The 25,223-nt window shown below is 35.3% G+C and overlaps 1 long non-coding RNA gene across 1 annotated transcript; it reads right to left on the bottom strand.

The window, feature by feature from the left end:
* Nucleotides 1–14,725: 14,725 nt before the first annotated feature.
* LOC148846313 (uncharacterized) lies at nt 14,726–23,611 on the bottom strand. The gene is made up of 4 exons (XR_016101791.1): nt 23,262–23,611; nt 19,084–19,149; nt 15,182–15,226; nt 14,726–15,018 (listed from the first exon to the last, which is right to left on the bottom strand). It is a non-coding gene; the product is annotated as an uncharacterized LOC148846313 (long non-coding RNA).
* Between the last annotated feature and the right edge of the window lie 1,612 nt (nt 23,612–25,223).

Genomic DNA, 25,223 nt, shown 5'->3' with positions numbered 1-25,223 from the left:
CCTCATCCAGCTCGAGCTACATCTTCCCACTCAGTTCGATGAACCGCTAACAGTCATCCTCGACGCTGAGCTGGACCCCACGCATCTAAGACTACAGGCGTTGACTTAACCATTAGAGTTCATGCCCTGAGATCACCTAGAGCCTCTGATATCTCTTATGGTTGCAGGTCTCTCTTAATAGCCGAGGTGACACCCTACTCTACCAACTTTCCATCCTTGCCATTATGGTCAATTATGATCCTTATCAGTCACCATGAAATAGTACCTTGGAGAGAGCTAATTGCTAGAATTTGCTCTAGATCCAGTAGCAACAAGATTTTGATAGTAGACAAGCAATACAACTCCATTTCCTAATGATATCAGGCATGGAGAGCTGAATATATCAAGAGCGTTATTAATTAAGTCTCTAAATTAAAAAAAAAAAAAGGGAGATAATGAGTTTGTGCGAGACAGTTCCGGCTTAAATCAAACTCCACCACTTCTAACCCTACTTAGGTTGGAGCAATTAGACGATTACATGTAGAATTTATCATATCTTATTTCAGCTCAGGTTTATATGGATTGGATGAGATTACATGGAGTCTTAGTAGCTCGTCACTGTTGCTGTGCTGAACGAACGCCATGGATGGGTTTAAGCCGATCTTCATTTCTTAATTATAATTAGTCACATCATGGGTAGAAGAGTTTCACTCCCAAAGGGGAAATGGTGGTGGTGATAGCGGCGATTGGAGGTCCGGTGGTGGCGATGGCCCATGGATATTCTAATGGTGGTGACGGTGGTAGTTGTTACAATTGTGGGGAGAATGAGGTTTATGTGAAAATGGTAGATAAACAAATTTGGATAATACAAAAGGAATTTTTGTCCTTTTACGTGTCACTTAATTTTAATAATTTTGGATTAAACTGACATTTTTCGAGATTACAGAATCTTTCGAAAAATAACAATATAACTTAAGCATTTTGTCTGAATTTTTTACCCATTTTACGTTCAAACAAATCAAAACTTTGCCATATCAAATTCCATAATAAATAATTCCAAAACGTATCTGTGTACTGTTGTGCAATAGTGACGGTCACATGCAATAGAAAACCGCTACCAGAGTACAAAAGGGAGAGTAATCAAATCGCGAGTTGGAACCATTTGATCGGCGATCTTCACACATAGAGCCCCAATCGACATCCAAACGGTACGACAGCTCTGCTCGCCGTCCGATAGTCAACCAGACTTGCCTTTTCCTACCGACCGTTTGGAAGTAAAAGGGAGCCCATGGGGTTCGGTTGGTGATAAAAGGAAGCAAGCAATGACTACCTTTCGAATTTATAATAAGTAATAATAAAAAAATAAACAACGGGGGCAAAAAATATATAATATAAGAAAAATCAAATGAGAAAGGGCCCACTTAGTAGAAATTATGCCCTTTACCCCTACAATATTTGACCAAATTCTTCATTTAACTAACAAAATGGGATCTAGAGGTGATTAATGAGTATCAGCCTAATCTACCGGCTAAATTTTATTTTGTTGTAAGAAAAAGCAACCCTAACTCTACCAAAAGTCATTCATTAGAAAAGGGTTATTAATTGGTGATGATTTAGGGAGTCAGAGTGATTTGGTGGTGGTTTCAACCAGTCACCATGATAGAACATTTCTTTTTTATATGTCATACCCACATTGGCTGAAGACCCCAGATTTTCTTGTTAGGTTGGGTTTTATCTTATGTAGATGAATGAAGTAGTTGTTTCCCGTTCATTTGAGGAAAAAAAGGAAGACATTTCTGTAGAATTAAATCCATAGAAAGGTCTGTCATCAATTTGTTACTTTTGCTATGGTTTAATAACATGGGGTGGAGAGGAGTCATTTCATTTCCTCTTAATTAATTTTCTTCTTATTCCGGAGGCTTTTCTTGTGTTCAATGGTGCCTAAATATGAAGATTTGCTTGTTAGAGTTTAGGGTTTTATATATCTTGTCTTCATCTGATATTTCTATGGTGAGAAATTCATTCCATTTTTCTAAGCTTGCTATATATGCATTATTTAATATGAAATGGGGATATGTGTCATCATCTCATTGCTCTTTCCTTCTCAATTTGGAACTATCTCTAACAAAGGAGAGTAGTGCTGCCATTCTTTGTTGCTAAGCCTGTCCTCTCATATGAATTGTTGCCTGAAGCTCTACATACAGAAAAACAACGGTTCATGTGATGACACTGACATAAAAGGATTTTTAACCCTGATAACAGCCCAAAGTGATAAGTATGATGAGAAATAATAAGAAAAGACAATTTCATGTATATATGAGTTAACAATCCGATCAATTAGAACAATTAAAAAAGAAGAAATTTGATTTATGGCGATCGATGGTTGCATCTTGCCTAAGAGAGAACTCATACAGCTTTTGATGATCTCACTGAGAGAATAATTTTGTAGGCAGGTAACATCATAGAGAGTGAGTGCCTTGATGCTTAAGTAAATTATTTAGGTCTACTTTCCATTATATGTCTATGTTCTAATGAATGTCATTTGGTTCTTTTTTTTTTTTTTTAATGAATCCACAGCATGTTCAGTCTTCAGCTGGATTACGATCGGAAGATTTATATTTATGTATATCTCCTCACTGAGAGTTACTTCTTTTAAATTATTTTGTACTAGAAAATAATACAATATTGTGATGGATGAGACCATAGAAGTCGGTTCAAGAGCCTTATGTCATGGTAGGGCAACCATGTCTGCGGTTACCATCGGCATGTCTGTTATGAATGTGTTGGAGGTTGATTAGGAAGATTTACATTCTGTCATATGGTGCTTCAATGGAGGTAGGGATAATAAACATTTAGGCTCAGTTTGGAAAGAGTACAAACAAGGTTTTGTACTTTATATATTTGTATTTGTACTTCTTCCAAATTAAGCCTTATGCTGTGTTTGGTTGTAGTGCAATTTTATTTGTATTAGTATAAATGTATGAAAGTGCAAATGAAAAAAAAAAAATTCAAATTCTGGTTTAATTTTGTTTTAGACTTTAATTTAGGGTTTCTAGTTAATAATGACAATTTTTTGCCCCCAATATCAATAAAAATAATATTTTTCATATAATAAGCAGAATGAGATATAATAACCAGAATGAGATAGTTTTTTTTTTTTTTTGAAAAAATATCAACTAAGGGCATTGGGTACTGTTGCTCATCTTCTTCCTCCTCTGTATTCATGCGAACGGAATTTTCATCAGAAACCCAAAGAGCTTTGGCAAACGGACTCATGAAAAATCCATAATCAATCCAACAAGCTGTCGGAAATATAATGCTAGAAATAAGATTCTTCTCTGCAGCTCGTTGTTCTTTGTATTGCAAAGGTTATTTGAATCCTGCTGGAAATACGAGCTATCATTTTTTCCGGCTGTGCACGTGAGAAAAATCCGACGATTTATCACCGAGATTTTTGTTTTCTATAATCATTCTATAAAAGTTCCATTCGCATGAATATAGAGGCAGAAGCGGAAGATGAGTAACAGTGCCCACTGCCCTTGTTTGATATTTTCCCAAAAAAACTATCCCATTTTGGTTATTATATGAAAATATTATTTTTTATTGATATTAAGAGCAAAAAGTGGCCCTTATCTGCTAAAAACTCTTTATTTTATTCTGTTTTATGTCTTAATTTACTTCATTTGCAATGCAATCAAACAAAATAATCTAAATTTTGAAAAAAAAAAATCAGAATTTACACTCAAATCATTTGTACAGCCATTTTGTATGTACAAATTTATTTCCATTGCGACTAAACACAGCCTTATGAATGGGTGAGAGTGTAATCATTCTTACACCCCTGATCAATATTTCTCTCTCTCTCTCTCTAATCTCTTACATCCATTTGTAAAGAATGCAAGCTGCACTGTTTTAAAATGGGTTATTTTTCTTTCATCGGAGGAGAAGAATCTCTTTTGGAAGTACTAATCCATTCGGTGGGAATGGAAAATGGAAGGCATAAATGGCAAAGGAGACAACTCAAGTGCTCTAGGCTACAACCCTTTTAACTAAATCCATGAGAGTTGTAAGATGAAAGGTAGATTGGCAAGTCTTAGAAGATGTTTGTAGAACATGGGGGGCCCTCAATTGCCTTTTCTTGCTCAGCACTTCTGACAGCAAAGAAACACGCATGGCCAACAAGAAAATTAAACCATATTCATGTCACATAGTTGAGACTTGAGAGGGGTGGAGACTGGAGAGGGTTCTCCACAAAAAAGATTATAACTTGGCAAATCCTCAAAAGTTGTTTGATCCAAGTAGTCCATGACCTCAACCATCATCTCCCATATTATCTCTCTTAAGAATCCCATGACACCCCATTATGGGTTTTCATTCATTAAGGCATGCACCACACATAGTAGTCATCATATCTATGCTTGTGATGAATACATTTCCCTTAGCATGCATTCACTAGTGGACCTGAGAAACCCTACTTCTTCCTTGTTCAATACATCAATTTTCAGTTCAATCCACCAATTCTGTCAACTCGAGGCTGGACTGAGCTTTCGTTCTGATGTGACAACTTTTGCATTTAGTGTGACGTGTGTTTGCTAGTCGAGTCATTTGAAAAACCGGCAACCCCGGAGCAATATTCCACTTGGAAACATTGTTTCCCCAACCTCAATCAATTAGATAAATTCAAAATTAGATGGAACAACTTTTAGTGTAGAAGTCTTGAAAACTAAAGCATTAATTGCTTGTGTAGGAATTATGCCATAATACAGGGGTTCTTGTCTGATTAATCTTTAATTGACCAAATCAAGGAATTATGCCACCTTTTATGTAGAATAAGTGGCTGAAAGGTTTTTGGAGGGCCAAGATATTGCAAAGAAAAGAAAAAGAGGCTCAGCAGACGTTGATATTTTAAAGTTCAAATTAAACGGTCAGAACCCTTAATCCGGGTGTCGTTTTCGATATATATGTCAAAAATATCATCTGGATGACAAAGTAGTATGCTAATAAGGGTTGCCAATGTGTTGGGCAAATCCAACATACCCAAACTAAACCGACCCGGTATCATGTAGTAGGTTCTGGCCAATATTAATTTGCTTGTGTGTATGGTTGTGAGTTTTGAGAAGTTTATGGTCAGTTCAAAAAGGAATCGTTACCCATTATTTAGACGAAATGGAATCTTAGTTTCAGGTGTGAAAATTGATTTGTCTTTGAAATAGTGGTTCCATTTTCTATGGAAAAAATATTTAACCAAGAGATTTTGGATTTAATTGGATTGGAAGAGGGAAGGAATATGTTAGACACCCATCTCTCCAAACATTGTTCCAGCCCAATATGGAAAATGTTTAGGCTTAATTTCCAATGAAACACGAACAGAGAGATTGCTAAGAATTCCCAAATTATTGTGGAAAATGTTTTCAACTTCTCTTAAAACTGGTTTGAAATGTTGTTATTGGGTCATAGGTACTAATTTGCCTAAAAGTGTCACCTCTCTACCTTTTTGTCTCAGTTTAAAAGAAACTGAAAATACAATCTCCCCAAAATTTTGGGAGTTCAAACAACCCAGAATTAAAATGAAAAACAAGGAAAAGTGAACTTGAGCTAAATGGTAGAGTGAGAGGCTTACCTCTCCTGTATAGCCTTGCCAAGAATTTTCTAGTGGCCGAAATGATTTGAAAGGGTGTTGAACAAGCTATTGAGTTGGGAACTGCTTTTGGTTGCAAGTTTCCAACATGGAGAACAGTGAGCAGATTTAATGTCCAAGGCTCAAATGATTGGGGATTTCTAGTAAATGGGGCCTCTGCATACGTTAGGAAAGTTTCTAGGATCTCTCTTCTTCTTTTCCCCTCTGGAAATCACCTTCAGATCTCGATTTCTAACATATTTATAGAGATGGAAGGCTCGGTAAGGTCTAAAACTCATCTACCACGTGCCTAAGGTTTAGAAAAGCCTTGATAGTCTTAAGAGGGTCTAAACAATCAAACCGAGATTTGCATGAATTTTTCTAGGGTTTCTCGTGTCCAATGGGGTTATTTTTGTGTCTATTCATGTCAAGTATGAATATGACATCTCAATGGCAGAAAATATAAATTTGAAAGGGTCATAATGACCCTTATATCAATTTTTAGGTTCAAGAAGGGTTACATTGGGGTTTTTAGGTTCTTTTGTTTTATTTGGCTTGCCTTAATTGATAATAGGTCAGGGGGATTAAGTTAAGGGTTGACATCAGCCCTCACTCTTTTGAGGTCTTAGGTTGGGATAGATGAAGAGGCGATTTAGTGTAGTAAGCCTAAATGAAATCCTTTTAGTTTAATGGTCAAACGAGTTAATTAGGTCACTAAAATTTAACATATAAGGGTCTTTTGGGTATCTAATGGTGGTAAAGTCTAATTGGTCAAAAAATGGTTAGCATAATCAAGATCTATGGATGATAGGTTCTAATTAACGAGATTTACTAAAATAAAAGCTTTATTAATGGAGGGTCAAATGTGAGAATTTTTTAATTAAATTTGGTGGGTAGGCATTTTTGGACATCCCAAATCTGATGAAGGTGATGTATCTGTACCCAGAGATGTGGGATGAAAGGTTTGGTTTAGATTAAAGTTTTGGCATATGACTCGTCAACCAATGAAAAAGTTCAAAATATAAGCTTGTCTTAGAGGGAATTTGAGGAAGGAAAAGTGGGTTATTTTGAGGACATTGGCTTAAAGAGAGGTGCTTGGTTGGTTGGGCTATGACTTTTTGTGCCATTTAATCATAAACATCAAATTAGAATGTTTCTTGATGGGTGGTTAAAAAGGGGATTTTGAATTGAAATTTGATGTGTGGGCATAGATTAAGATCGGGTGGTTCTATTCGTTTAGGGCTGTTGAAATGGAATCTTGGTGCTTTTGAGGTTGATCATCATTGATTTAAGGTGGGATTTGGGGGTTGATCATATGTTAGCGTCCTTAAGACAATGAATGTGTTCGATTTGATTTTATGGAGTCAAAGTTTGAATGTGCAACTAAGTTATAGTTTCCTAAGGGTTGTATTTGATTGTGTACTAAAGCCTATACAGTATTAGATGTTGATTTTAATATACCAAGAAAGGGAAATTTTTGTGTTTTGGTAAATCTGGTTATATTTTCAAGTTTTAGGGTCTAAAAAAGGGCATAAAGAGATAGGGTAACAAAAAAAGGGTGTTGATGGGTTGTTCCAAACTTTTGAAGACCCAAATTACTATATTAGGTCTTATTGGATCATATTAGACCTATCAATGATATCCAAAAATCCGAGGTTTGATTTGGCATCCTATCCAATTATCTATGATTTTGATGATATATTTATATAATCGGATTAGATTTAGATTTTGCCATTTGCATCTGATTAATAACCAGATCAGATTTGGATTTTACTTAATCTGATCTGATTAAATTCGAATCTGATTATATTATAGTATTTATTAATTTTAATATATAAATTTTATATAATTGTATTTAAAATTATAAAAACTGTATTTTACATATTATATTATATATGAATATATATAATAAATTCAGTATGTATGTTTACATTAATTTATTATAAATAAAGGTTGAAAAGTAATTAATTTAATTTTTATTTTAAAATATTAACGTGGATGAGATTAAATCCAATCCGAATCCCTTAGAATTTGAATTTGAATCCAAAGTCTTCAAATTTGATCAGATTTTAGATCAAATTTGGATATTGGAATGAGATTTTGTCGAATCCAATCCAAATTTAATCCGATTACAGCGATAGACCCTATAGGATCTGATCTGATTTGGAAATAATTCTGCACAATTACTTATTGGGTCGATCGGGTCCAGGTCTATCCTGTCATTGGATCAAATCCGGCCCATTTACAGCTCTAACAACAGTACATTATTGGATCTTTCATCAGAGCCAATTCATCCACCTACAAGGTAAACATATAGTCGTTAGAAGCCATAAGCTATATAAATGTTGTTTATAGCAGAGGAAACCCTGGTCCAAACTGTTTGGCTAATTCCGACCCGGCCGGTTTGCAATTGGGCTAATTTGCACTATCCAATTTTCTTTTTCCTTCTAGTTATAATGCACACACAAGTCACTGTATCTCTCTCCCCCGTCCAATGCATCAAACAGGTCAGCTCCTGAAACAACTTGCCCCTTTGTTAGATAGGGATAGGTCTGATACGCTCTGCACTAATCTAGAAAGCGAATGGTTACAAAGAGGAAGTTGTTGGATAGTCCAAAAGATGTTGCCAATGGAGCTAAAGAAGAAGAAGGTGACTCAGAAAGTTCTCGATCTTATTATGAGGCCCCAAGCAGACGAGATAAGTCCAAAAGAGTATGGAGAATATCGAGGTAATTAAGTGACTGTTTGTCTTATCCTTTTCTTTGATGAGTATTCCTCCTCATCTACCGACTTTATCCACCTTTATTAAATTTTGTGGTTTGAACTTTGAAGAAGGGTTGTCTCTTGTGCATACGGAACACGTCCATTCTGAATCTTATCTTATCAACTATCCCGAACCCTTGAAAGCTTGGCCGGCTGGGCACACTCTTTTGAAAAGAAAAGGGATGGATGATCAGGTCTGGTCGATGGAATTTTGATTTTATCCAAGTTAAGATTTCAGTATTTTTCTTTTTTTGTGTTTACACTATAATACCTTTTTCTTTTCTGTTCTTTCTATAAGGTGGTCGTGTGAAAACTGAAAATTAAAAGCTCATTCCTGAGCCAAGATGGTCTCCATCTTCCAAGCCTGGTGTAAAACAGTGGATTTGTGCATGCAAGTACATTAACCCGGTCATCAATCCGGTATAAATCCGAGTCAGTCGGGTCAAAGTAGTTATCTGATAATTATTTATAAATTTACAAAATAATGCTAATTTGAGACTTTTATAGAATAATAACATTCGGAGAATATTTTATAATGATAATGGCATGTGCATTAAAGAGGAAAAAGAAAATTATAGAAAGAACAGACCAAAAATCTATGAATGGAGACCCCATACCCATACCCATTTTAGAGACCTTGAACCTATCATACACATTAACATCTCACCCTTTAAACCCATTGCAGGTGAGGAGAAACCCACGTTGTCTCTCTTCTCCTCCCTTCCTCCAGTTCTCTTTCAATTCCCTTTTTCTGCAACCACTGCCATTTTCTCTAGACATTAGGAGAAGATTAGCAGATTGGGGTCTAACTGAACTGGCTTACACTTTGGATGCATTTAGATTAAGTGGTCTATATAATATTGCTCTAATAGAATACACGTACGTGCCAAACATTAGTTCTTTAATTGGTTTCAAGTATTGTTTCATGACAATGGTTTTTTATTTTTTATTATTATTTTTTTTAAGTCCAAAGGCTAAGATTCATTTAATGATCAATAGAAAGCTACAATCTCACCCCAATTGGTTGACAATGAAATCCAGGGGAAAGGACCAAGAAACTGGTCCAATGCAGGAAGTGGCATAGTTGGCTATCTTATGAGGCTTATAACTAATGACACAGTTGTTAACTACTGACACAGTTGTTCTGGATGTAAGTAGGCTTATAACTAATGACACAGTGTCAATTGGCCAATCCGATCAAGTCCAATGTGAGTCCATTATAAATGGATCAGGTCCAATCTAATTCAATGAATATTTTGGGTCGGTCCAGTTCAATGTTTGGGCCATCCAATCTGTTCAAATTCATTTTGATTTAGATTGATTTCAACCCAAACCCGGTCCGGTGACACATATTCTTATATTATATCAATGGATCAGGTATTAGTTTAATCCAACCCAATCTAATTTAAATTTGTTACGGATGAGCCAGATTCAATCCAATCTAATAAATATCTTGGACCGGATTAGTCCAATCCGATATATCTTGTTGATCCACCCAACCCGTCCAAATTGATTTTGGACTGGACGGGGTTCAATCCAAAACCAGTCCATTAACACCCTTACTTATAAGCCTTCTGCAGTCATCAATCGAATGAGCCATGGTGGGTCAGAATTAGCCACCAATAGAAGCTCAACAATAACTTCAACTATCATGTGTGAAATATGAAGCTCATGAACCATCTTAATAAATCTCTCAAGAAATGCATGGGCTTCTGCCATTTCTGGATAGCAAGGGGCTAGAGGAATAATAGCTCATGGCAATGGTTGATTAATATGGGCCAAAGGAATAGCCCATGTGGTACTCTCCACGCAATGGCATTGCTCTTGCATGGGCTAATGTATAATATCCACTGTGATTCTGTGATGGCCTTTTTCTTCTTTTTTAATTGAAATATTATTAACTAAGCAAGATTAGAAAATATATCAGAGGGAACATGCATTTCAGCCAAATAGGTGGAGAGTACCACAAATAACAAACATCATCAAAAGAGTTGGCCCTTTGAACTATAATATGGGCCGCTTTGGTTTCAGAGCCCCGATCTCCAGACCATAACAATCCTACTCAGATCTCATCTTCAGTATGATTTACATGTTATCATTCATGGGGAAATGCTCTCAATGATAATTCTAATGTTCAAAAAATACAGGGAGATAGATGATTGGCAACCATTAAGAGCATCTAGTTTCATTTTAGAATCTGAGACAACATATTGTATTTGCAGAATGAATGAAGTGCTTCAACCAAAATCTTTCTAGGTGAGATTTGGTCTGGCCCATGGCCGATTGACCCAGCCTGAGTTTCAGTTGGCCTGGCAAATTAATCGTTAGAAGAGTCAGCTGGATCAAGCCCAAGATCTAAGCTCAAAGTTGAGTTTGGGCTGAATTCAAGATAATTGGGCTGAAGGATTATAGATGATGGCACCTGTTGGCTGTTTCTACCATACGAAGAGATGATATTACTTATGTGGACCATCCAGTATGTTGAGAAGACAACCCTCTGTATTATCCATGTGTTCATGTTCCTAGGCCTGTCCATATATATTAACACCATATCCACCTTGTATTCAAGCTTTTCTCATGTTACTGGTGAATGTCAAGGGGTCAGGTTCGGTATGGGTTTGGATCAAAAACCCGACCCATGCCATGCATGATCTGGTAATATCTTGAAGATACTTGGTATCTTCTACGTACAGCTGTTGTAATTCTATCCTTCCTACTAAAAACAGAGAGACAACTCAACTTGATTATATATAGTAACTATCTTCTCTGGGCTGCTCAAGTAACACCAGCCTTCAAGGTCACAAACTTATTGGCTATATTGAATGGATCCTTTCGTTGTCCATCCAAGAATCTTGAAGGTGGATCCCCTAATCCTAGCTAATGGCAACAGCGGGACCAACTGATAGTCTGATACTCAGTTTGATTTTATCCATTCTCCCTGAATCGGTTCTGGCACAAGTAGTGGGTTATACCAATTCCAAACTTGTCTGGGATCGTCTCAATATATAGCTTATTCTCTTCAGCACAAGTCTGATTATTCAAAAGGCTAAGGGTCTGGCTGATGTTCTTGTAGCCTGTAATTATCACATTTAAATTCAAATCAAATCCATTATCCTTTAGGAGGTCTACCCTCTGATCGAGTATGACACATTCATGATTTCTGAGACTATTCATTTGGATGAGATGCCATTAACTAATTAATGTCGAGAGCCTTCTATTGACCTATGAGAAATCACTAGAATGGCATTCTTTATTTATTGACTGTATCTGCTAATGTTTTTACTCGTAAGAAAAAATCTTCTCTGTCCTCTGATAAGCATCATCAACAACAGTCATTACAGGAAAAATTGGCTTTAGCAACAGACAAAACCGTTGCAATAAGATATCAAATGGCTATAGCAACCACAGTTTTTTTTCAACGGCGGATATTGGCATGACTAAAAGTTATAGTCACGGATATTGCATACCGTGGCTACAAATATACGTATAGCCACAGTTTTAACCGTTGCTAATTAAAAATTTTATTGCAACGGATTTATTTTGTATCATTGCTACAAATTGTTATAGCAACGATTTTAGTCGTGGCTATTAAATATGTAGTATTGATGAATAAGTAGAAATAGCAACGGTTTTAGATAAAATCGTCGCTTAAAGTATTAACAATTCATTTGCATTGCCACGATTTTTTAGAATAACGGTTGTTATAAAATTCTTATAGCAATGGTTAGTGTCAAAAACTATTGTTGTAGAATAATCGTTACAAAATATAATCATTCCTAAAACTACTGATGTATGGAACTTTTATCAATGCTGAAAGTTTATTTCTCATCTGAATTTTGAATTAATGCCATTACAAAAAAATAATAATAATAATTTCACCTCCAGTATGATAAAAGGGGTTCGTACAAATGAAACCTATACACATTTATACAAAATATCCATAGTAGTCTTTATTCAATATACACATTTAATAATTTTTTTTCATCACCAAAAAAGAAAATTAATAAAATTATCCAAATCGCATCTAAATAATTGTTTATATGCATGTGCATCATACTCAAGACATTCTTTGGATCATAAACTTTGGTTCGCCAAATTTAACGAAAATGAATACATAAGGATTGATGTCAATAATTAACTATATAAATTAAATAATGTAAGAGTTTTATATACACTATACACTTACCATTGATTTAACCCATGCGATGTGAGATCCAAGTGCATCTCCAAGAGTTACCATATTACCACATTTTCTTAACAAAATTAAGTCATTAATCATTACTGATTTTAAGGATATCTCGCACCATCCATGACCAAGTGCTTCATCACCCACCACTATTTTAGGATCTTCACTAACAAGTATATTTTAAGAGAAATATCATTTATTATATCATACTAAGAATACACTACAAAAAAATATTTCTAGCAGCAGTTTTTGTATCGGCTATTTGGCGACCACCACTAGAAACATTGATCTTTATTGGCAGTCAATTAAAACAGCCGCTAAAGACCATGCGACTGTTGCTACATAAGTGATGCGGGTTGGGTAGGTTTTCCACTTTTCCTCTATGCTTCTTCCTCTTCCTGTTTCTTCTTCCCACCCTCTCTCTCTCTCTCTCTCTCTCTCTCTCTCTCTCTCTCTATTTCTATATTCAATCTAAGCCTACGGTGACGATTAATGTTAAATTCTTCACACTAGAAGTGGCTTTGCATTTAGGACCACGATAGGCAATTCAACTTTGTATTTGCTTTTGTTAAATTTGATCTTTTGCTATAGAACTATATTATTTATTCTGATTTTTTTCCTTTTGGTTGGCAAAATATTTGATTAAAAAGTGGGAGAACTTGAGGTATCAGATCAAACAAAAGAGACAAAAGAACACCCACTAAATTTCATTTCTTTGAGAGCCTATTGGTGTCCAGTATTGGAGTGGTTCTGCTTTGATATGTTTCTTGTTTCTTCGTCACCGAAAGTTTTCAATTGATTACCATTCTAGTAATTACTAGTTAAACAAATTCCTATATTTAATGTTTGGATAGAAAGAATACCTGAGATCAATGGGAATCAAAATCCCATTGACCAATTTTCCCCCTCTCAAAATCCGAAAAAAAAACACCCCCTTAGTATAAATTATAGGGGTTGGCCACATGAATCATATTTTGACATTCTGTTTAGTTCTATTTAGTGTCATATCCATCATTAAATTATATGGTGCTTAAGTCATTTCTTATCACTTCACTTAAGTCCTTTTCAATCTCCATCTAACTCTTCAAACCTCCCTTCATAAGTTGCAAAAGATCACTTTTCCTAAGCTGAGGGGGCTAGATGAGCTAGTTGCCTACGCTCATCTCATATTGCTTTTTGTTCCTTTATTGTTGGATTATCTGAATTCATTTTCATTCACATATGAGGAAAGAGACAAACTCTCCATGAGCCTCTAACTAATAATTCATAGTTGGGTTTCCACTTTCAGAATAGGGGTTTCATCATTGTTCATAACCAAGGGCTTCAGCCCAATAGTAAATTTGGTTGAAGAATTTTAACAAACAGAGAATACATGTTCTGGAGTAAGGATGCGAATGAGGTGGTCCAATTGGTTATCTTTCTTACCCAAATATGTCCAATTGGTTATCTTTCCACTTTCACAAGTTTCAACAGGGCTAAGAATACTACACCAATCCTAATAAATCATGTCCAACTAGTTGGAGAAAGAATGACTACCTCTAAGTCTCTAATCTATTGGGTTGCACAACCCCAATGAGTTCAACTGGAAGGGCTCTTGTCTATATATGTATAATGTAGTTGTCCCCATCATATTTCTCATATTGCTTTTCAACCCCTTTACAATTTTGTGCTTTTTTTGAATTAAAAAATAAATAAATTGAATATGATCTATTTAAACTCACCTACAACCAATTCTGTTAAGAAATTGGATGCAACATAGGCATCTTTTTAACACCAGCCCCTACATTACACCAATCTAGCTTCTCTTTATGTTCTTTTTAACAGCCCCAAGTTGGCCAAGCTGAATGGGTCAAATTCTCCTTTCAAGATCACAGCAAACCTCTCTCTTAAATCTCAGTGAAATTTTGCTTTTGTGCTCAGGCCCCCTTCCATATCCAAATAAATGTATCCTTTGGAGATAATAGACCTACTAGATTTTGACAGGGTAGTCATTTGGCTTATTTGGATGCTATGTTGAACATTAGAAAGTACAGAGCTTGGCTTTAGCATGCATTCTTTGGGAATGATTCAGATATTTTCTTTGTGATTTGTGACAAGTGATTCCCATGGATCAAATGGGTTTGAGGAGTCTGTTGGACAATGGCTAAAATGGCTGAATAGAATGAATTATTACTTTGTACTTTTGAGTTCCGACTTATTACTTTATCATTTAGTGGATAAAATAATTAAATAATAGAATATGCAATCAACCCAACTTTAGTTTCCAGGAGTTAACAATCTCCTTAAAAGCTTATTCACTAAAAGACAAAACAATAAGTCATTAAATTCGGCCACGTCAGCTGTTTTCAAGAGGGCTTCTAAGTCAAGGAATTGAACAGCTGTCTTGTGAAGCCCATAATCCAAGCTCATTGACTGCCTAAACTTTTACCAATCATTGTGGACCAACTGTAATAAAGCTGGACTGCTATTTGATCTGTTATAGGGTGCAGCAGTCATTGGTAGGCATGATGGACCAAAATTTCTCAACTAGACTAATTCAAAATTCAGCTCAGAATTTAGAAAAAAAAAATCATCTAAATAGCTTGTCTTTCACAGATAAAAAAGAAAAGGAAATAGAGGTGAGGAATCAATCTTACAGCTGGGCTCCCGCTTATGTGTTCTATAGACAGAATTCTAGCAGGCTGAAAAGCACAAACAGGTTTACCAACAATGGTTCAAACTATGGAGTATAAACAGAAAGCAACCAGAAATATAAGGAAAACTAGATAACTTTGAGAAGAATTAAAGAAGAAAAAGAGCTCTTGTATCAATTATATCCGTTGAATCAACAGTGGAGCATTTCAAGAAATGGATGAAAAAGATGAAATTTCTGGTTGGTTTAACACAGGTACAATCAACAACCGGTAGAAAGAAGAAACTCAATGACTTATACAGATCTGAAATTAACAGCAGAGACAAAGCAAAGTAGCATCCAGTCAACAGGTAAAATACCTGATATAAAAAATAGGACACCCTAATGAATTAGTGCCATTTTAAGTTTTATTCTTCATTTTTAATGGAAAGTAGGTGCAAATGAAGTGCTTATGAAAACAAAATATGTTTTCCTTTTGATGAGAAAATATATTTATTGATATTTACCATATGTTACTTTCCTCGACATGTAAATAACAAAATACAAATAAAATTATTCTAAGAGAATATATCTAAACATGTAAAATAGAGTTAATCATTTGCATGCATTCCTGTACAATCGATCTTAACTAAAGTGCTTTCTTCAAAAACATTTCTAACATCCTTTATTTGGAAATTAAGCATAAATATGTACTCAAGGACCACCATGGATTCAAAGCATCCAATCTAACCAGCTGAGATGAAAATGACTAATAGTATCTGAAAAAAATAGTTACCCATGACTCTGTAAAAAAAGATTCATTCGATCAATACAAGCATAATTAGAAAGATGTTGATAGCTAGGCTTATTGAATATCCAACAACTAAATGGTAGGCAACTTATTTTGAAATATCCAAATATAAAGCTAGAACTTCTATCTATGTCCAAGATTTAAAGGCACTGCCAGCCATAATACAAACATCAAAATTATTTTCTAAAACACTAGATCCCTTGATTGAATTCTACTCTGTATAAGGGCTACATGAGTGGGAAAAGTAGGGATCATCGTTGATCACTCATCTAATTATTTTCTGAAACATTAGATCACCTGTTGATCATTCATCTAATAATTGTAGGGATCATTGTTGTATTTATTCCCGATTAAGTTTTGTATCTTGAAGTTCACTATTTTAGAATCTAACAGTACCATGTTAGCAGTTAAAACTGAAAACTAAAACCCGGTGGCAAGACCTATTTGGACCCAACAACAATACCTGAGATATGTAGAAGAAACTTATGGAACATAGGAATGAAGCTGGTCCAGAAAACCAGTTTAGATGCCATCGGAAGAAAACCATGCATTGATAAATTTGCTGCTGGAGACAACTTTCTTCATTGACTAAAACTTCAAAGAAGCTCTTGCCATAGCTAAAGCACCCTTATAACTCTGATTTCCACCAATAAACTCACTCATATTGACAAAAACCTCATAACTCTGACTATTTTTTTTTTTTTCTATTGAAACCTGATTCTGCTCTTAATAACTATAAAAACAAGATTAAATGTGATATTTCTTGAGTTCATGAGCCTACTCTGAATCATGCCTAAACCATCAATAGGATATTGAAAATCTTGCCTGCACAACAGAGTTTAAATCAATTTGTAGATTAAGAAGACAGAGGCAATACTTGTGTGTCTGTATTGCATTGTAGGTTCCTAGAATCCATCTTATTTTTTTAAGGTGAATTCTGAAATATTTTAAGAACAATAAATTATATTTTTTCCAATAATCACCTAGTAACTCACCACAAACCAGTAAACCAATAATAAAACTCTAGGAGATGGTTAAATCTCTTTTTAAAATGAAAGTCAAGCACAACCCTGTAGCCAAATTAAAGATATTGGTTAGCTGATCTGTGCAACATGACATGCTGAACTTATTCGGATATTGCTAACGCTTTCCTCATCCATATTTCATTTGCATGTTGAATGGATTGATTGTTTCCCACACGTGAAGGAATGCTCTCAGCTAATAGTTAACAACATAGATATTAAATATTGTTTACTTATAATAAATTAGTATTTTATAACCATACATTTACCTCATGTAGAGTTACCACTACATTATAGCTACTAGCAGAGGAGTGCATTTGGTGTGAAAAATCCAAAGGAACATTTTCAGCATTTTGGGCCTAAATTACAATAAACAAGTATCATTATCATCTATAGTCAATGCAATTGGTACATGTATAATTATTCAGGCATTGTAAGAAACAATACTTACTTATCTACCTAGCACAAGATTCCTTAATTCAGAAAAATTTGTAGCCATATCCTTCATTTTTCCCTCTAAGTCATTGATTTTATCTTTTAATCGCCGATTTTCAATCTCCAATTGGATATTCAAGACGGGTCTCCTTGGTTCAGGTCCCCATATTTCATTAGCAAAACTGTTAAATTTTCAATGAAATTCATGAATAATTTAGCCAGTTCCAAACTGGAAGAACTAGGGTACCAAGAGCCATACCAACTAACTTGTTCAAATGTGCACAGGAATGAATTTTTAAGTTAAGAAAATCGTTTTGGCATACTGAACCAACTAGCATTCTTAATTACTTGTCAGGAACAAGGCTGACCCAAATAGATTGGTTTAATAATCCAGGCTTAGTTGGTCTATTTTCAATTGTTAGTTTGGGTTTGATATAGAGAAACTTAGTTGGTCTATAGTAGGCAAAGATATAGCTCTGGTTGCACTCAAGCCCTCTTGCTTGTTTGCTTGTCAACTAGTCACTAGGAAAACAATGTGGTGCAAATATATATACATTTTTATGTGCGCTTAAACTTGTTCATCAAAAAAATATCCATTCATTAAAAGATAAAGATCCACTGAGATCAGTTCTGACTTTTGCTTACTTCTTGTATTTTCACAGGCTGCAACACAAAAATAGTCTAATCAATAACCAAAAAATACATTCTATTACTTGTTTCAAAGTTGAATTTTTTTATTAATAACAAAAAAATATGAGTGGAACAAAAAAAAATAGTCTAATCAGCATAGTCACTATCATCATCAAAGTCATTATATTCTTCATCCTCATCATCATTTATAGTATCATCTTCATCCATGTCATCAAGGTTAACTAGGTTAACATCAAATTCAGCAACCAATTGGGGGTCATCAATTAGAACATTGCCCCTGCATGTGCACCAAATATAACTCTTAGTGATCTGCTAGAATTGAATTTTCAGGTTTCTCCTTCACCTATTTTTCATTTAACATCCTTGATTAAATTGTTGTTCAGGATGATTCTTCTACTTCAAATGGAAATAGAGATACACTGTGTATTACTAATGCATTCTCAACCTGCTCTCTCTCTCTCACTCCACATAAATGGAGCGTATTATTCACCCTCTTTCAATCCTATTCACTTCAGTATATGGATTCTCCATATTGGGTGGCCTAAAATTGTACCTCCAATTATGTATTTTCAAGGCTGCATCTGGTTTATCAGAATATTACTGAGAAAGGGAAAGTTGTGGAAAATTCCTGGAGTGAATCTAAATAAGAAACTGAAAACTAACCATGGTGCAATCCCAATTTTATTTTGCAAAAAATTCTAGGATATCGTTATAAAACTCACCTAAGAAATTTGCAATTCCCTAAAACTACTTGACACATGGATTAGCATATTCTTCATGACCATATAAAGCATATAAACATTAGAATTAGAAAGAAAACACACACACACACACGCATCTATGTGGTGGATTCATGTAATCTCTTAAAAATCCTCACCATGTCAGTTAGCATATCCATATCACTCCAATATCAAATAAAGAATATCCATAGCACACATTCCATGGCATTCCAACATTAGAAAAGATAGCCAAAGGAATAAATAGATTAAAAATGAAGTTGTTACTTACATCCTTTTCCAAAGCTACCTAGATGTCACAAAGCCTATGCAGAACGCCTTATGAATATAATTAATCCTATAAATTCACAACAATCAATATAAGTAAATAATATTAAGGGTAGGATAAAAATGGTAATATCAGAAATGAAGTCATTTAAAGGAACCTAGGAGTAGTTATCTTAATATCTTTAAATACCAAAGCATTCAAGACAATCTAGGTTTGACATAAATCTGATGAATATAGTTATGCTTGAAAAAGTTTGAAGAATTGTGCTTTAAAGCCAAAAAAGCACAAAACCCACTTTTGAGGCTCTGTGCTTTGGGATTTAAAAGTGTTGATACTTACATGAAAGAAGGTGAAATCCATCATATGGATGGCCGAACCATGCTAGATGGCTGGGCGAAATTTCAAAAATTTTCTTTTACCCTTCTAGGAGTCGTATTCCCAGTTTTAGAAAAACTGCATTTTTCTATGATCATTCTTGCACTGAAACTAAACTAGATCTGAAACCAAAAGGTATGGAGAAATATACCTAATATGGATTGCATAAATGTAGCTCCCAAAGTGGTAGTTCACACCCAAAGAGAGTACCAAAACTAGCTTCCACTGAAGATGGCATAGCTTGAATTGAAGCCGATTCAGCAACACAATTTGGCATAGCTTGAATTGAAGCCGATTCAGCAACACAATTTTTAGCAAAATTGTGACCAAAATCAGTCAAGGGAGGCGAGCATGAATTTTTTCTATATTTTTATTGCAAAAATCAGAGAGGGAACTGATCAAAATCAGTCTAAGAAGTGGAGGTCGAATTAGGGTTTATGGGGCGGCAAGAACAGAGAGAGAGAATTGAGAGCAGTGTGATAACTGGAGCAGTTTGCCTCCTCCCTATTTATAAACCTTAAGGAGCACCACTCCTAATCTGATTAGGAGGCTCATAATCCAAAATCTTTATTTGGATTTGGACTCTCTAAGTGGATAAAACTTATCCTCTTATCCTAATGGGTGCTCCATACCATTATCCAAACCCATATTTGCCCAAGTCATGTGACTACTTAATCTGTCATGTGACCACTTGATTAATCTAATTAATCATGGGCTTTAGGCCCATTAAGCAAGTGGCTCACGTCCCTAAGTAGTTGTTGGCCCATTTGGTTCACTCTGTATGGTGTGGGACCCCAACAATGACCCTAGATAAGCCCATATGGGTTCAGACCAGCCTCTGTGAAAAGGCCTGACCGAATTAACTGTCAAGCACAGTGAACCCCTAAGTCCGTCAGTATAGGCTCTTAATGAGCCCAACATTTACATTAAATGATCCTTGAGTCCATCCATCCTATTAAGGGACTTATGTAAGATATAGCTTATCAGGTAAATAACCCTAAATGGTCTCTTACACTTAACCTCTTAGCCCTTAATGATCAAACATTGTCCGACAGGGAAGGGCCTCTCCCTTGGCTGCAAGGTGTAGTGTCACACTCTCTGCTCGGATGGGTTCTAGGAATTAAAACATTTTGCAAACCTTTTTCTTAAAACATAATATATATATATATATATATATATATATATATATATATATTATCATATAAATATATTTTGCAAAACTAATCTCAAACACGGTTGAAATCGATTGCTGATAGTTTTGGTTTCCATCAAAGAGAGTGCATTCCCAATCATTCACTTTGTCTGACAAAGGGGCTAATCCTGTCACTATGATCACCCACTCGAGTGAATTCTCAGACTGCCCCAACATACCCAGGTTTTGACCTCTAAAGGATCTCACTGATTGGCATATCAAAGACAGCCCAATCCAACACCCAGTGCAGTACCATAATCGAATCTAGGGGTTATGTGTAACTTTTCAGTTTTGCCCACTAGTCTCCAAAGTCTAGGGCATAACCGGAAGTTGGTATGGGTTCAGTGTTTCAAACAAACATACACTACATGTGCTTCGGGTCCAACCCTGGCAGCTGAGACAGGCTGCCCTAATCTTCTTGGTAGCACATCAGTGTTAGCCTTGGCAAGATAAACTTCCCCAAGTCTATCCAACGACTGAAAACATTCTAAACTAACACAAGTCTCATAAGTGTCCAGTTTAAAGGTAATTGCACAGAAACACACCAATTATAACATGAAACAATTATGTACTTTTATTCATTTACAATAAATGTTTCAGTACATCAATCAGATTGGAGCTAAGAGCATACATTGTCTAACATTACATAAGTATCAAATCCTATCATAGACTACAACTTAAAAGGGTCAAAGGTAATGTGTATGCCTACTCCCTGGCCTACAACTATTATATTAACAAAGTAGCAGCCCTATGAAACATTTAATTTAGAGGAGAGGACAGATTAAATGACTCCTATGTGGCTGGAGTTTTTAAAAAAATACACAGAATTGATACTTGAAGGCAACAGAATGACAAGGTGAGAATTGTAGAGAGTGTGGGAAGTTTTATCACACTGAACTGCTTTGTCTTTTTTTTACCTCCTTTAAGCATACCTTGTACCAAAAGGGTGGAAAGTTTTACCACTTTTCATGAGAATTCATCACAGCCTAGACGAATTTCCAATTCCTGAGAAATTTGATCCCGCAAGATTTGAGGTAAAAATAAATATTTATTATTATTACTATTACTTTTTTACTTTCATATTTAGTGTTTTGTTCCAAAGGACTCAAAACTAAGGTCAATTTTCTCTCTCTTTCTCTCTGAGTTGCTCCAAAACCCAACCCATTCATGCCATTTGGAAATGGGGCACACTCTTTCCTTGGGAATGAGTTAGACAAGTTGGAGATCTTGGTACTTCTGCATCATCTGACCACAAAGTACAGGTAACCCATCCAAACAGCCCATAACTAACCTTCTGCCATGCTCAAGTTCTGAGCTACAAAATTGGTGTTCCCTTATCAGCCCCATTTCACTTAGGTGGCCAGGCATGTTTTAGAAATGATTAGATGATGAAGTTAACAACTCTGCCACTGCAGGAGTGGCAAGTGATCAGGTTGGACCTCTTTGGGTTTAGGATGATGAAGATAGGGATACAATCATGAATATCCAAACACTTCTATCTGAGTTTGGATACTTTGGTGTCTTCTTTGAAAATGATGCTTTGCCTTTTGTGGGGGTATATTCTTTTACAAACTTCATCATGGTATAATATATGTCATTTGAGACAATATCCTACTTATGTTTTAAGTGCATTTGGAATAAATGAATTTTGGTTTCTATTTGACTTTGTTATTTTTAGTGTTTTGTTTGCAAAAGATTAAAGCTATAGTCAATTGCTTTCCAAACTCGAAATTATAGAATCAATCTGTGTTTTTTGGGAAAGGGAAGGGGCGTCACTCTCCAAACATTTTTTTTCTTTTAAATTGTTGATTTTAGCATGATTAAGCCTATTTCCAATTGAAACTGATTATGATCATCCTGTGGTGAAGCCTACAGGGACTATAGTGTCACAAGCCCTAATGTTTCTGACTGTAGATGGTGGTGATGGGAACAACAGTCCTTATACTATGGGAATTGATGTAATAGATCAAATGCTTTTGCTTGCTTTAGGTTTTCCATCTTTTGAAGGGTTTAACCAACTTCCTAAAGATGTTATAGGAGTTTAATAGCAAAAATCAAGAAATTCAGTCTTCAGGTCCTGGGAGCATTTCTTTAGCTCCTTCCACGGGTGAGCCTGGCCATTTTTCTTAGGTTGATTTTTCTTTCTAAGGGACCAGAAAACTTGAAATCAAATTCTGTTATTGGTTGATTTCTATTATGCTTCCACAAAACAAAAAATAAAATAAATAGTGAAGCCCTACGAATGAATATCCATTACACAAATAATTGTCCAACAGGCAAAGATTTTTTTTTTTTAACTGATACAGTCAAGACGACCACACAGGCTGAGTTAATGACTCGATGACTGGTCATCTGATGCTTTGGACTCTAATATATTTTCTCTTTCAATTCTGATCAAAGTAATTAAATATACTTACCAACATGAAAAAAAATATATAACTACTCTCACATCATTCATTCGTGATCATCAAAAAAACCAAATAGGAATATGACATTAAGACAAATCCACTCACATTAGATTATTCATGAATTGATTAGATGAAGAAACTAATGAAAAAAAAAAAAGAAAGAAGAATAAAACAGAGAAGAAAAAAGGAAGATAAATGAAGCAAACCTTGTGAGTTGCAGGCGAAGCTTGTGCTGGATGAATATAAAAGACTAACCGTAGCTTCTGATTTGAAGAGAGATAGATCAATGGCTTATGTCAACCTATTCTTGCCATTATAGATTTTAGAGCTCCAAGCCGAATCAATTCCTCCCAAATGTGTAGAAGAAAATAAACCTTATCCTATGAATCCTTGAACACGGACCAACCTACGGAGGACAAACAAAATACCAAGGAGAAATAGAGAAGAGAGCTAGATAGAGAATGGAAGAGGAAAAAGAGAGAAAGACGGAGAGTGGAAGAGGAAAATAGTGAAATGAGAGTAGAGAAGAAACGTGCGGGCAATTTCTTCTAGCCACGGTTTCATATTGCTAAGAAGAATAAAGTATTTAGTGCATCAGTTAATTGTAAAACCGTCTCGGTAAATTATGTTAAAGCCATGGGCTATGAAACCGTGGCTAAATTACATATGAGAATGGAGCATATAGACACACAAAATATTCGATTGCTATATATGAGTTTTAGCAACCGCTTTTTTTGTTCACTGCTGGAAAAACCGTGGCTAAAGGCTACTTTTCTTGTAGTGAGCAATATCTACCTTAATCTCGTCCATAGCAATAGCAACTCCAACAACAGTAACCAACAAGATACCTCTTCTTCCAACAACTATAAAGCATCAAATGCTCGTGATACAGCAGTTATATGTCAACTTTGTGGTTACAGAGGACATTCAATAGCTACTTTCATGAGCTGTTCGAATTTGGCTTGATTCGGTTTCAACTGACCTTGAATCTAATTCATTGGCTCGATTATTAAATGAGTCGAACTCGAGCATACTAGAATTCGACTCATGAGACTCGTGAGACGATTCGAATATATATATATAATAAAAATATTATAACTCTTAATTTTTTAAATATCAAATAAAAAATATTTTTATATATAATTTTTTATTTTTATAAAATATTTTTTCTCAAAATCGAGCTCGAACCGAGCCGAGCTAGAGCCTATGAATTTTTTACTCGAGCCGAGCTCGAACTTGAGCTCGAGCCTTATAGAACAGTCTCGAGCTTAGTACTATTCGGTTTAGCTCGGTTCAAATCCACCCCTATATTTAGACTTGGTTGGTACCAAAGGGGAAGCTTTCACTGCCTCCCCTTTTCATCCTTGTTCTGATACAAATTGGTAACCTGATTGAGGTGCTACAAATCACTTATTAGATCTAAATAACCTCTCCATCTACAATGATTATCATGGTGTTGATCAAATAACTATAGGGGATGGAGTAGGTCTGGATATTTCTCATATTGGATCTTCTCTCTTACACATACCCACTGGGGTCTTTTATTTTAAAGAATGTTTTACATGTTCCTCTTATCACCAAGAACTTGTTCTCCATTAGTAAATTTTACAAATTAAGATAGCAATGCCTCATTTATTTTATTTTAGTTCATCTGGTTTCTATGTTAAGGACAATGTGACAGGGGAAGTTCTTTTTCAAGGGCCGATTAGAGATGGGCTCTATCAGATCCAAGGACTACGTGTCTATTGCAAATAAAGATGGGTGTTCAGTTGGTGAATACACATCCAAGTTCATTTGGCATCAATGGCTTGGACATCCAAGTTCAGTTGGTGAATGCACATCCAAGTTCATTTGCCATCAATGACTTGGACATTTAAGCCATAGGATTACTTTTCATGTTCTTCCTCGATTTTAACTTCTAGTTTCAACCAATGATTTTCATTTTTGCAGTTCATGTTCATAGGAAAGAGTCATAGTTTGTCGTATTTTTCCTACTTCTACTACTGCTAATGGTCCTCTAGAACTTGTTTCATCAGATGTTTGGAGGACCTCTCCTTGTATTTGCTATTATTTCATTTTTGTGGATGCATTTAACAAATTTATCTATATTTCTCTTATGATTATTGTTGGCACCCAATTTTTTCTTGGTCCTTTACTTGAACCCCAAC

The sequence above is a fragment of the Nelumbo lutea genome, chromosome 7 (genome assembly GCF_056320005.1).
Source record: "Nelumbo lutea isolate HS-2025 chromosome 7, American lotus-T2T, whole genome shotgun sequence".
Classification (NCBI taxonomy): Eukaryota; Viridiplantae; Streptophyta; class Magnoliopsida; order Proteales; family Nelumbonaceae; genus Nelumbo; species Nelumbo lutea.
This window is presented reverse-complemented; position numbering and strand designations above follow the sequence as displayed.